At 50.6% G+C, this 14,694-nt stretch overlaps 1 protein-coding gene across 4 annotated transcripts in view; it reads left to right on the top strand.

Annotated features, from left to right (window-relative positions):
* EXOC6B (exocyst complex component 6B) overlaps positions 1 to 14,694 on the top strand; it is a 282,178-nt gene that overhangs the window by 24,513 nt on the left and 242,971 nt on the right. The gene's annotated exons all lie outside the window — the stretch shown is intronic.

Raw genomic sequence — 14,694 nt, 5'->3', positions numbered from 1 at the left:
GGATTCCAGGCACCATTTGTATCCCAAATCTCGAGGGTGGGAGTTTTCCAGGAGAGGCTCAACAAAAAGGGAATGCTGTGAAAAATCCTCTTTTCTTCAGCTTGGGCTGGGACAGTGCCTGGGAGAGTTTGGAGAGGGGAAAAATGGGAAATTTCCAGAGGGAAGAGGGAACCCCTGGAAGTGGATCCTGGATGGATCCATAGGCTTCAGCCCCCAAGTGCTATTTTTATAGAATATTTATATCTAATACTGAGCTGGTCCAGCTCTCCAGAGGGAAGAGCTGGATTTTCCCCCTCTCCTGTGTTTTTCCTGCTGCTTTGGGGCTGTCCTTGGTGGCTTTTCCCCCCTGGCTGGATCCCATTCCCCCCGTGCCGTGTCTGTTCCCTCTCTCCCTGCTCCAGGGGCTTTGGTTTCCCTGCAGGACCCCCAGGAAGGCTCTGGTGCCACGGAAAATCCTTGGATCCATCCAGATCCTGATGTTTCCCGTTTAATTCCAAAATCTCCTCAGGGAACAGTCTGGTTTCACACAAACTGGGAGCCCCAACAGGGAATAATAAATGCTGTATTTCAAAACAGCTCCCAGTTTGCTTTGGGGTGCTCAGGAGTTGCTGCTGCATCCCAGGATGGTTTATCCAGCCTGGAATTCCCTGGATTCCCTTTTCTTGCCCTTCAAGGCACCCTGGGAGCAGCCCTTGATTTCCCAGAGGTGAAGCTGCCCAAACCCTCTAAAAATAACATTCCAAAAATGTGATGAGAGGAAAAAGGCCAGGTTTAATGAGAGTGAAAACTGGGCTAATGAACCTCTTTAATTAGATGGAGGCAATTAAGAGCAAAAGGAGTTGGGCTGGGTGAGGAACAGAGCCCAAGCACCGACCTGGGGATGTGGAAGGATTGGAAAAGCTCAGCCAAGGCTTTTTATTCCTATTTATTTATTTATCCCTATTCCTGCCCATTCCTGGGGTCCTTGGGAGACCCAAGCTCAGCCAAGAACTTTTTGCTCCTACTTATTTATCCCTATTCCTATTTCTATTTATTTATACCTATTTCTATTTATTTATTCCTATTTCTATTTATTTATACCTGTTTCTATTTATTTATTTCTATTTATTTATTCCTGTTTCTATTTATTTATTCCTATTTATATTTATTTATTCATTCTTATTTCTGCCATTCCTGGGGTCCTTGGGAGACCCAAACTCAGCCAAGACCCTTTTATTCCTATTCCTTCTCCTCTTCCTATTTCTTTATTCCCATTCCTATTTGTTTATTCCTATTCTTATTTCTTTATTCCTATTCCTGTATCTTTATTTCTGTATCTTTTTTCCTATTTCTTTATTCCTGTTCCTATTCCTGCCCATTCCCAGGGTCTTTGGGAGACCCAAACTCCTCCAAGGCCTTTTTATTCCTATTTATTTATTCCTCTTCCTCTTCCTCTTCCTCTTCCTCTTCCTCTTCCTCTTCCTCTTCCTCTTCCTCTTCCTCTTCCTCTTCCTCTTCCTCTTCCTCTTCCTCTTCCTCTTCCTCTTCCTCTTCCTCTTCCTCTTCCTCTTCCTCTTCCTCTTCCTCTTCCTCTTCCTCTTCCTCTTCCTCTTCCTCTTCCTCTTCCTCTTCCTCTCCCTATCCCTATCCCTATCCCTATCCCTATCCCTATCCCTATCCCTATTTCTTTATCCCTATTCCTGTATTTTTATTCCTGTTCCTATTCCTGCCCATTCCCAGGGTCCTTGGGAGACCCAAGCTCCTCCAAGACCTTTTTATTCCTATTCCTATATCCCTATATCCCTGTATCCCTGTATCCCTATATTCCTATATCCCTGTAATCCTATATCCCTGTATTCCTGTATCCCTGTATCCCTGTATCCCTATATCCCTATAGCTCTATAATCATATATCCCTATATCCCTATATCCCTATATCCCTATAATCCTATATCCCTATAATCCTATATCCCTATAATCCTATAATCCTATATCCCTATATCCCTATATCCCTATATCCCTATATCCCTATAATCCTATATCCCTATAATCCTATATCCCTATATCCCTATATCCCTATATCCCTATAATCCTATATCCCTATAGTCCTATATTCCTATATCCCTGTATCCCTGTATCCCTATATCCCGATATCCCTATATCCCTATATCCCTGTATGCCTATATCCCTATATCCCTATAATCCTATATCCCTATATCCCTATATTCCTATAATTCTATATCCCTATATTCCTATATCCCTGTATCCCTATATCTCTATATCCCTATATCCCTATATCCCTGTATCCCTATATCCCTGTATCCCTATATCTCTGTATCCCTATATCCCTGTATCCCTATATCCCTGTATCCCTATAATCCTATATCCCTATATCCCTATATCCCTGTATCCCTGTATCCCTGTATCCCTATAATCCTATATTCCTATATCCCTATATCCCTGTAATCCTGTATCCCTGTATCCCTGTATCCCTATATCCCTATATTCCTATATCCCTATATCTCTGTATCCCTGTATCCCTATATCCCTATAATCCTATATTCCTATATCCCTATAATCCTATGTCCCTATATCCCTATATTCCTATAATCCTATATCCCTATATTCCTATATCCCTTTAATCCTGTATCCCTATATCCCTATATTCCTATAATCCTATATCCCTATATCCCTATATCCCTATAATCCTATATCCCTATAGCTCTATAATCCTATATCCCTATATCCCTATAATACTATATCCCTGTATCCCTATATCCCTATAATCCTATATTCCTATATCCCTGTATCCCTATATCCCTGTATTCCTGTATCCCTATATCCCTATACCCCTATATCTGTATCCCTATATCCCTGTATCCCTATATCCCTATATTCCTATATCCCTATATCCCTATAATCCTATATCCCTATATTCCTATATCCCTGTATCCCTATATCCCTATAGCTCTATATCCCTATAATCCTTTATTCCTATATCCCTGTATCCCTATATTCCTATATCTCTGTATCCCTGTATCCCTATATTCCTATCCCTATTCCCGGGGTCCTTTGGAGACCCCATCCAGCTGCTCCTTCCCGCAGGATTCCAGCTGTGCCGTGCCTTGGGCAGCTGCTGTGCCGGGGATTTTGGGGCTCTGGGAAGGTCTGAGGTGTTGAAGGCACATCTGGAACAGCTGCTGGATGCTGGATTTTGGGATTCTGGAGCAATCCCACCTGGAAAAACGGGAATCCCTGGTGCCACCATCTCCTTTTGGTCCTTAATTCCACACAAATGTTACAAAGCCTTTTCCCAATGTTCCCCTTGGGATCATCTTTCCTGGGAGCTGAGATTCCCTTTAGAAGGAAAAGCTTGGAAATCCTTCTTAAAAATCGGGAGAAATGGAATAAACGGGGAGTGAGATGGTTCTGGAGGGAGCTGAGTTCTGACTCTGGCATCGCTCAGATCCTGTTCCCTCATCCAGAAATAGGGAATTGAGGAGGGAAAAATCCCTTTGGATTTTGGCTGAGGTGTTTGCAGGTAAATGTTCATGATTTCCCTACTTTTCCTCATTAACCACGGTCATTAATTGTGTTGTTCACTGGCTTCGAGTGATTTTTCTCCCCCAAACTCTGGGTTAAAAATCTAAATTTTCTTTGTCCTGAATTCTTTGCCACTAGAGAAAAAAGTGACCTTCAGTTTCCTGACAGGAACGCAGTGATTTATTGGGAATGGAGAAATGAGGGAGGGAGGAGGAGGAGGGTGGGAATGGTCCCCAGGTGCACTGTGATGATTCCCATGGGATGAGGATGAAGGCTCAGCTGGGAGCACCCAGGGAATTCCCTGGGATTCCCAGCACTGCTGGCTGCCCATTCCTGCAGACTGGGGAAGGAAAAGGAGAGAAATCCTTGGATTTGCTGCCTGGGGAGTCTCGAGGGTCACTTTTAGTGCAGCTGGGACTTGCTGAGGGCATTTCCCCCTTTCCCAGTGCAGGTGGCCGCTGGAAAAGGGAATTTTTTCCTTGGTGAGTGCTCAGGGTCAGCCTGTGCTCCTTGGAAAAGCGGCATTCCTGGAAAATGAGGATTAGGACACTCTGTTTTTGGTTTTCCCCTTTTCTGGAGCTGCTCTCCTTGTGGTGCTGTTTGATTTGGGAATTAGGAACTGGATTTTGGGTTGGAAAAGCCCTCTGAGATGAGTCCAGCCACACATCTGGGGTGCTTTGTCCAGCATGGCATTTTCTGCCGGGGTTTTCGGACTGGGATTTGCCTTCCCAGTGGGTTTTGGGTTTGGAATTTCCAAATTCCCAGCCGAGTTCCCAGTGAAGGAGACATCGCTGTGGTTTCACACCCTGAGATTCCTGCACGGCAGCTCAGGCTGGGGGTGCCCCAGAGCCCCACATCTGATCCCCCTGAGCTCTGTCCCCCTCCAGACCCCACATCTGATCCCCCTGAGCTCTGTCTCTCATTCCAGACCCCACATCTGATCCCCCTGAGCTCTGTCCCTCATTCCAAACCCCACATCTGATCCCCCTGAGCTCTGTCCCTCATTCCAGACCCCACATCTGATCCTCCTGAGCTCTGTCCCCCTCCAGACCCCACATCTGATCCCCCTGAGCTCTGTCTCTCATTCCAGACCCCACATCTGATCCCCCTGAGCTCTGTCCCTCATTCCAAACCCCACATCTGATCCCCCTGAGCTCTGTCCCTCATTCCAGACCCCACATCTGATCCCCCTGAGCTCTGTCCCTCATTCCAGACCCCGATCCTGCTCTGTCCCTCCTGGTGTGTCCCTGTTCCCTGTCCCAAACCCCACATCTCATCCTGCTCTGGTGTGTCCCTGTCCTGTCCCCTCAGTGTGTCCCTGTCCCCTCAGTGTGTCCCTGTCCTGTCCCCCTGGTGTGTCCCTGTCCTCTCCTCCCAGTGTGTCCCTGTCCCCTCAGTGTGTTTCTGTTCCCTCAGTGTGTCCCTGTCCTCCTGGTGTGTCCCTGTCCTGTCCCCCTTGTGTGTCCCTGTCCCCCTGGTGTGTCCCTGTCCCCTCAGTGTGTCCCTGTCCCTCTGGTGTGTCCCTGTCCCCTCAGTGTGTCCCTGTCCCCTCAGTGTGTCCCTGTCCCCCTGGTGTGTCCCTGTCCCCTCAGTGTGTCCCCTGTCCCCATGGTATGTCCCTGCTCTGTCCCCTCAGTGTGTTCCTGTCCTGTCCCCTCAGTGTGTCCCTGTCCCCTCAGTGTGTCCCCTGTCCCCATGGTATGTCCCTGCTCTGTCCCCTCAGTGTGTCCCTGCTCTGTCCCCTCGGTGTGTCCCTGTCCCCTCGGTGTGTCCCTGTCCCCTCGGTGTGTCCCTGTCCCCTCAGTGTGTCCCTGTCCCCCTGGTGTGTCCCTGCCCTGTCCCCTCGGTGTGTCCCTGTCCCCTCAGTGTGTCCAGACATGCTGGGACACTCCACAGAGCCGCAGCAGAACCTTCATGGTTGCTCTCCATCCCCATCCTCCCATTCCCGTGTCCTCCCATTCCTGTCCCCAACACTTTTCCCACCATTCTCCCCGTGAGCGTTCCAGAGCCGGGGCCGCGTGTCCGGCTCCGTCGCCGTTCCCGCTTGGCTCCCAGCGCCGTTGTTTACGGTCCTGGGAGGATGATTCATCCCTGCCTTAACGCTCCCCAGCTTGGACGGGCTGGAATTTCTCTCGCCCGGCTCTCGGAGCGTTCCCTTCCCGCACATGGCTCGAATCAAGTGTCCTTCCAGCTCCCAGAGCGGCACGCATCTCGGAATTGTTCCCAGGAATTGTTTCCATTGTCCTCCCAAAAAGTTGGAAGCTCAGCTCATGGCCACCTCTCCCCGTCCTTCATGTGTCCTGGAGCTGCTCTGCTTTCCCTGGATTGGGATTGTTCCCTCCATTCCTGGCTCTTCTGGAAGCTGGACGTGGATTTGGTCAAGTTGGAGCGTGCGAAATTCCTTCTTTAATGGGGACGTTCTGGGTCGTTCCATTATATCGTTAATTAAGGGAATTATCCCTCATTTCCTTCGGCATCTTGCCTGGCAGGGAAGAGCTGGATGCCATTCCTGAGGTGGCTGTGGCTTTATTTGGGCTCTGTTTTCCCACTGATTTATGGCCTGAAAGTGTTTTATTGTCATCCAAGAGCTCCTCAGGAGACTTTGGGATATTTTTCCAGCACAGGTTTCCCGGAGAAGCTGCCCCGGGATCCCTGGAAGTGTCCAAGGCCAGCTTGGACGGGGCTTGGAGCAGCCTGGGGCAGTGGGAAGGTGTCCCTGCCCATGGAATGGGACGATCCTTCAGTTCTCTTCCAATCCAAACCATTCCATGATCTTGTGCCACTGAGGGAAATGGGGATTTCTCTCTTGCCATCAGTGAAAGTTGAGTGGGGTCCTTAGGAATCCTTGGAAAACACAGCAGGATTTGATTCCCAGAGTCAGAGCCAGCAGTTTTTCCAGCTCCTGGGAGCTCTGGTGAGGATTGGGGGGGTTTCCAAAGAGCTCCAGCTCTTCTGGAGTTGGAACTGTGGAAAACGGGATTTTGGGGACCTCCAGAAGCCACCTCCAGAATCCTGTCCCCGCCTGAGGAGATGTTCGGTCTCTGGAGCACCGAGGCTGCTCCTCCTCAGTGTTTTCCTGACTTATTCCTTGGGATGATCAATTTAAAGGGATCCCAGGACATTCCCTGATGATCCCTCCTGGATTTCAGCCCCTCCCACAGTCAGGAAATTCCATCCAATGTTTGACCCATTTCTCCTGGGCAGTTTGAGCCCGTTTCTGTTCTTCTCTTCAGCAGACACAGCTGTTCCCACGGGAATGTGAGCCCTGGCCTCTTCCCAGATCCCAAATCCATTGCCTTTGGGTCCAGCTTTCCTCTCTGAGGATGTGGCTGGTCAAACTCCGCTCTGATGAAGCTTTTGGGAAGTTTAATTGGGAATTCATCATCCCCTGCTCCTGTGCATCCCTAATTTTGATCACCCGGCTCCTGGGGATGTGGGGAATGTCAGTCTGGAGAAATGGGATGATGGAGAAGCACAAGAGGAGAGTAAAACACGGGAAACCTTCTGCCATTCCCAGTTTTCTCTCTGTGGAAGCCCAGAAGTCCCATGGGTTTTTGGGGATATCTCCTGCAGAACTTCCCTGCTTTTGGGATCGTGACCTGAGTCTCCTCCAAGGGAACCGAAGGGATTCTTATTCCCGAATCCCCTCAGGGACTCGGCCATGGAGCCCGATGTCCCCGGGGAGCTGGAATGTCCTGTCTGGCCTCTCCCCTCCCAGCTTGGGATGGCAGGAGATATCCCAGAGGCTTCCAGGCCATGGATTCCGGCACCCGGAGCCGCCTCCGTGTCCTCCGATGCGGGGCTGGCACAGGAGGGCTGGGGGTGAAGAGGGTCTCCTGTGGCTGAGGAGAGGAATGGGCTGGGAATGTTCCTGTTCCTGCCTTTCCGTCGGCAGCGCTGCTGGGATTGCTCCTGCGGATCAAGGCTATCCCAAGGTTTAACGGGAACCTCGCTCTCCTCGGGCCAGCCCAGGCTGGATGGGGCTCTGGAAGGTTCCCCACGGGGAATGGGGTGGTCTTTAGGGTCCTCTCCGATCCCAAGCATTCCGTGATCCTGGGAGAGGCTGGGCGGGCGTTCCTGGGGCTGGCAGGGAGGAATTTCCCCCGGCTCAGCTGCGTGCGGAGCACGGATCCATCCGCTGCTGGATCCCAACACAATGGATGGGCAGCCAGGAGCTGGATTGGGCCGTCCCAGTCAACTCCTGCCCCCAGGAGACCTCGGCTTGACCTCAATCCCAGCCCAGGCGCTTCCCCAGGGAAGGAGCTGGAAGCTGCTGAGATGGACAGGGAAAGGCTGCTGCCTTCCTCTTCAAATCCATGGATGAGTGAATCCGTGGATGAGCAAACCCGTGGATGAGCAAATCCAGGGATGAGAAAATCTATGGATGAGTGGATCCGTGGATGAGCAAATCCATGGGTGAGCGAATCTGTGGATGAGCGAATCCAGGGATGAGAAAATCCATGGATGAGCAAACCTGTGGACGAGCAAATCCAGGGATGAACGAATCTGTGGGTGAGCAAATCCATAAACGAGCAAATCCATGGGTGAGGTATCTGTGGATGAGCAAATCTGTGGATGAGCAAATCCGTGGATGAGTGAATCCTTGGGTGAGCGAATCCATGGGTGAGGTATCTATGGATGAGCGAATCCATGGATGAGCAAATCCGTGGATGAGCAAACCTGTGGACGAGCAAATCCAGGGATGAGAAAATCTATGGATGAGTGGATCCATGGATGAGCAAATCCGTGGATGAGTGAATCTGTGGATGAGCGAATCCAGGGATGAGCAAATCCTTGGATGAACGAATCTGTGGGTGAGCAAATCCATGAACGAACAAATCCATGGGTGAGGTATCTGTGGATGAGCAAATCCATGGATGAGTGAATCCATGGATGAGTGGATCCATGGATGAGCAAATCCATGGATGAGTGTATCCAGGGATGAGCAAATCCGTGGATGAGTGATCCGTGGATGAGCAAATCCAGGGATGAGAAAATCTATGGATGAGCGGATCCATGGATGAGCAAATCCATGGGTGAGCGAATCTGTGGATAGGTGAACCCATGGATGAGGGAATCTGTGGATGAGCGAATCCAGGGATGAGCAAATCCATGGATGAATGAATCTGTGGGTGAGCAAATCCATGAACGAGCAAATCCATGGGTGAGGTATCTATGGATGAGCGAATCCATGGATGAGCAAATCCATGGATGAGCAAACCTGTGGACGAGCAAATCCAGGGATGAGAAAATCTATGGATGAGTGAATCTGTGGATGAGCAAATCCGTGGATGAGCATATCCAGGGATGAGAAAATCCACGGGTGAACAAATCCATGGATGAAGGAATCTGTGGGTGAGCAAATCCATGGGTGAGCAAATCCATGGATGAGCGTATCCAGGGATGAGCAAATCCGTGGATGAGCGAATCTGTGGATGAGCAAATCCATGGATGAACGAATTTGTGGGTGAGCAAATCCATGAATGAGTGAATCCATGGATGAGTGAATCCATGGGTGAGCGAATCTGTGGATGGGCGAATCCATGGGTGAGCAAATCCGTGGATGAACAAATCCATGGATGAGTGAATCCATGGGTGAGCAAATCCATGGATGAGTGAATCCATGGATCCGTGGATGCTGCGGGCTGGCGGCGCTGCCCCTGGGCTGGGTTTTGTGTGGATCGTTCAGCACATCCCGAGGATTTCCCGTGCCTCTGTGGGATTCTGGGACAACGTTTCTTCCCAGCAGAGAGGCGGGGACGAGACCTTGAGCCAAGAACGCTCCGACAAAACGTGATCCCGCTGTTTGAGGCGGCGGGAACAGCTCCGGTGGCAGGGAGGGAGCTCTTGGAGAGAATCCACATCCAGAGGGTTCCGTGCTGAACGCATTTCCCACAGATCCAGGGTTCATCGGGATCAGGCTTCCTGCAGCTCCGGGGCCAGCGGCACAGGGAGGACCTGGAGCTGCTGGAGAGGGTCCAGAGGAGGCTCCGGTGCTCTGGGAATCTTTAGCTGGAGGGGGCTCAGGGATTGGAGCTGGAATTGGAATCCCTGGAAGTGACACAAGGCCCGGATGTGGCACCTGGGACAGGGGTCATGGGATGAGCTGGAGGATCTCCGAGGGCTTTTCCAACCCTGCTCATTCCATGGTTTTGTAGCAGAGGACTTTTCCCATGGCTTCGTGTTCTCCTCAGCCTTTTCCCTTCACGTCCAAACGCGATTCCTTTGGTTTTTCATGGATCAGGGAACGAGGAGCTGTGGCTGGGGGGGAGTTTGGGGTCTCTCCCTCCTCCCCAATCCCTTTGGATCCCAATCCCATTCCTGCCGTTTCCTTGGGCCTGTGCTGACCTCCATCCTCCCTGGCCTCTGGAATCACTCCCAGTTTCCCACTGCCTTTGGCTGCTGCTTCCCAATCCTTGGGACTCCCTCAGCTGTGGTGGCACCACCGTCTTCCCCAAGAACAGTTGGCAGCGGATTTCCCAATTTCCTCCAAAAACCGCTGAGGAAAAGCAGGCCCAGCACAAATCCGTGAGGAAGCCCTGTTGAAAAGCTCCTCCTGGTTGAGGCCAGACGAGTCCCGGGGGTTTTGGGGTGGTTTTTGAGGAGCGTTTGGATGTGGTTTGTGGGAATTCTCTGTGCTGGCTTCCTCCTGGAGCTGTGGGAATGCCCACCTGGGGCCATTCCTGATGGGAATCGAGGTGTTCCCAGCTGGAAAACCGCGATTATCCTGACAAAAATCAACTGTAGTGGCTCTTCAGCAAGTGCTTTGTTTCCTACCTGGCAGTAACGGGATATCCGTGGTATTTTGTGGAATTCTGCAGTGATTGGAACGATTTCTGTTGGAAACTGGGAATTGGACAGGGAGGGAAATGTGGTGTGTGAGTGGGACAGATCCCTGTGGGAATTCTTTTAGTGGGAACAGCCACAGAGAGTTAGTGTGGAAGGTTTTGTAGCTTCCAGAAAGGACAAGAAGTGGTTTTTGTTGGGATTTTGGTTTAAATGTGGGGGTGACGGGACACAGCAGAGTGGGCTTCGGTTCTGAGCTTCAGTTCTGAGCTTAACTTTGGGCTTTAGTTCTGGCTTTTAGTTCAGTTCTGGGCTTAAATCTGAGATTTGAAGTTTGGGCTTCAGTTCTGGGCTTAACTTTGGGCTTTAGTTCTGGCTCTTAGTTCAGTTCTGGGCTTAAATCTGGGGTTTGAATTTGGGGCTTCAGTTCTGGGCTTTTTTTTGGATTTCAGTTCTGGCTTTTAGTTCAGTTCTGGGCTTAAATCTGAGATTTGAATTTTGGGTTTCAGTTCTGGGCTTGATTTTGGGCTTTAGTTCTGGCTTTTAATTCAGTTCTGGGCTTAAATTTGGGGTTTGAATTTTGGGCTTCAGTTCAGTTCTGGCTTTGAATTTGGGGTTTAAATTTCAGGCTTAAATTTTGGGGCTTGAATTTGGGCTTATGTTGTGAGCGTTAATTCAATTGTGAGCTTGAATTTGGGGTTTAAATTTTGAATTTAAATTTTGAACTTGATTTTTGGGGCTTGATTTTAGGCTTCGGTTCTGGGTTTGAATTTGGAGTTTAAATTTGGGCTTTAAATTTTGAGTTTAAATTTTGAGCTTGATTTTTGGGGCTTAATTTTGGGCTTCAGTTCTGGGTGTTAATTCAATTGTGAGTTTGAATTTGGGGTTTGAATTTGGGGTTTAAATTTTGAGTTTAAATTTTGAGCTTAAATTTTGGGGTTTAAATTTTGGGCTTTAGTTCTGGGCATTAATTCAATTCCAGGCTTAAATTTGGAGTTTGAATTTGGGGTTTATATTCCGAACTTAAATTTTGAGCTTGATTTTGGTCTTAGATTTTGGGTTTAAATTTTAAGCTTGATTTTGGTCTTAGATTTTTAGGTTTACATTTCGGATTTAAATTTCGGGCTTCGATTCTGGGCTTAAATCCATTCTATTTAATCATCAAAACGAGAACAGAAAGCGAATTCTGCACTCCCAGGTAACCCAGGGTGTGACCACCTCAGTGGGAATCCTTTGGAGCGCTGATGTTGTGGATAAACTTTGGAATCAGGAGGTTTAAACTCCTGCCAGTTCCATCCTAACCAGGCATTAATCTTAAAACTTTCTTTGCCCTTTTTTTTTCCTTGGAGCTGTTGCAGCACCCTCGAAGTCGCCGTCGTTTTTCCGCCGTGCTCGGTAGTTAATTTGTTTATTACAAAAGTTAGACCAAGATTAAACAATTAAAATGCTTTTATGTAGCTTAATGAGAAGAAAATGTTTCTGAGGGACTCAAACCGCTACAGAAGTTTTAAAAGAGGGGGGAAAAGAAAGAAAATTGAAGTCGGCCACAAACTCAGGAATTTGTTCCTCTATTAATTGAAAACAAAAGCCACTGGTGTTGTTCTGTCCCCAGCTCGTCCTCCTTGCATTGTCCCGGATTGTTCTCTGGGTGTTCTCTGGGTGTTCTCTGGGTGTTCTCTGGGTGTTCTCTGGGTGTTCCCGTGATGTTCTCTGGGTGTTCTCTGGGTGTTCTCTGGGTGTTCCCTGGGTGTTCCCTGGGTGTCCCCTGGGTGTTCCCTGGGTGTTCCCTGGATGTTCTCTGGGTGTTCTCTGGGTGTTCTCTGGGTGTTCTCTGGGTGTTCTCTGGGTGTTCCCTGGGTGTTCCCTGGATGTTCTCTGGGTGTTCTCTGGGTGTTCTCTGAGTGTTCTCTGGGTGTTCCCTGGGTGTTCTCTGAGTGTTCTCTGGGTGTTCCCTGGGTGTTCTCTGGGTGTTCTCTGGGTGTTCCCTGGGTGTTCTCTGAGTGTTCTCTGGGTGTTCTCTGAGTGTTCCCGTGATGTTCCCTGGGTGTTCTCTGGGTGTTCCCTGGGTGTTCTCTGGGTGTTCCCTGGGTGTTCCCTGGGTGTTCCCTGGGTGTTCTCTGGGTGTTCTCTGAGTGTTCCCTGGGTGTTCTCTGGGTGTTCTCTGGGTGTTCTCTGGGTGTTCCCTGGGTGTTCCCTGGATGTTCTCTGGGTGTTCTCTGGGTGTTCTCTGAGTGTTCTCTGGGTGTTCCCTGGGTGTTCTCTGGGTGTTCTCTGGGTGTTCCCTGGGTGTTCCCTGGGTGTTCTCTGAGTGTTCTCTGGGTGTTCTCTGAGTGTTCCCTGGGTGTTCTCTGAGTGTTCTCTGGGTGTTCTCTGAGTGTTCCCGTGATGTTCCCTGGGTGTTCTCTGGGTGTTCTCTGGGTGTTCTCTGGGTGTTCTCTGGGTGTTCCCTGGGTGTTCCCTGGGTGTTCCCTGGGTGTTCTCTGGGTGTTCCCTGGGTGTTCTCTGGGTGTTCTCTGGGTGTTCCCTGGGTGTTCCCGTGATGTTCCCTGGGTGTTCTCTGGGTGTTCTCTGGGTGTTCTCTGGGTGTTCCCTGGGTGTTCTCTGGGTGTTCTCTGGGTGTTCTCTGGGTGTTCTCTGGGTGTTCCCTGGGTGTTCTCTGGGTGTTCCCGTGATGTTCTCTGGGTGTTCTCTGGGTGTTCTCTGGGTGTCCCCTGGGTGTTCCCTGGGTGTTCCCTGGGTGTTCTCTGGGTGTTCTCTGGGTGTTCTCTGGGTGTTCTCTGGGTGTTCCCTGGGTGTTCCCTGGGTGTTCCCTGGGTGTTCTCTGGGTGTTCTCTGGGTGTTCTCTGGGTGTTCTCTGGGTGTTCCCTGGGTGTTCTCTGGGTGTTCCCTGGGTGTTCTCTGGGTGTTCTCTGGGTGTTCTCTGGGTGTTCTCTGGGTGTTCCCTGGGTGTTCTCTGGGTGTTCTCTGGTTGTTCTCTGGGTGTTCCCTGGGTGTTCTCTGGGTGTTCTCTGGTTGTTCTCTGGGTGTTCCCGTGATGTTCCCTGGGTGTTCTCTGGGTGTTCCCTGGGTGTTCCCTGGGTGTTCCCAGGGTGTTCCCAGGGTGTTCTCTGGGTGTTCTCTGGGTGTCCTCTGGGTGTTCCCTGGGTGTTCTCTGGGTGTTCTCTGGGTGTTCTCTGGGTGTTCTCTGGATGTTCCCTGGGTGTTCCCTGGGTGTTCCCTGGGTGTTCTCTGGGTGTTCTCTGGTTGTTCTCTGGGTGTTCCCTGGGTGTTCCCATGATGTTCTCTGGGTGTTCCCTGGGTGTTCCCTGGGTGTTCCTCACGTCACCTCGCCTGCTCCCGCCTGGGAACAGCCAAAACCCCCCATTGTCCACGGTGGGAGAGGCTGGAATGTCCAACTGGAGCAGGGGAAACCCAGTGAGTCCCTTCGGATCTGCTGGGATCAGGGGCAGCTCCCACCTCTGGGAATGGGACAGCTCCTGGAACGGCTGGAGCTGCTCCAGGGCAGGCTCAGGATTCAGGGAAAGGTTCCTGATCCAGAGGTGCTGGCACTGCCCAGGCTCCCCAGGGAATGGGCACATTCCCAACTCTGCCGGAGCTCCAGGAGCGCTGGGACAGCGCTGCCAGGGATGCCCAGGGGGGATTGTTGGGGGGTCTGTGCAGGGCCAGGATGGATGGATGATCCCTGTGGATCTGAGATTATTCCATGAGTTTCTGACCCCTGGCCCAGCGTGATATTTTGGGGTATCTGGGCAGGGCCAATGGTTGTATGGATGATCCCTGTGGATCTCAGGCTGTTCCATGACTTTTACCCCTGGCACAGGATGGGATTTTGGGGTGTCTGTGCAGGGCCAGGACGGATGGATGGATGATCCCTGTGGATCTCAGGTTATTCCATGAGTTTCACCCCTGGCACAGGATGGGATTTTGGGGTGTCTGTGCAGGGAAAAGGGCTGGATGGATGGATGATCCCTGTGGATCTCAGGTTATTCCATGACTTTTATCCCTGACCCAGGCTGGGATTTTGGGATGTCTGTGCAGGGCCAAGGGTTGGATGGATGATCCCTGTGGATCTCAGCTTATTCCCTGATTTTCACCCCTGCCACAGGGTGGGATTTTGGGGTGTCTGTGCAGGGCCTGGATGGATGGATGGATGATCCCTGTGGATCTCAGGTTATTCCCTGATTTTCACCCCTGGCCCAGGGTGGGATTTTGGGATGTCTGGCAGAGGCAGGGGGGTTGGATGGATGATCCCTGTGGATCTCAGGTCATTCCATGACTTTCTGACCCCTGGCACAGCTGGATCTGTGTCTGGCACATCCCATTCCTGATGTTTTGGCTGCTCCCTGTGCTCCAGCCTTGCTTTGTCCCTCTTTTGGGGGATAAACTT

Source organism: Poecile atricapillus, chromosome 4 (assembly GCF_030490865.1).
Source record: "Poecile atricapillus isolate bPoeAtr1 chromosome 4, bPoeAtr1.hap1, whole genome shotgun sequence".
Lineage (NCBI taxonomy): Eukaryota > Metazoa > Chordata > Aves > Passeriformes > Paridae > Poecile > Poecile atricapillus.
This window is presented reverse-complemented; position numbering and strand designations above follow the sequence as displayed.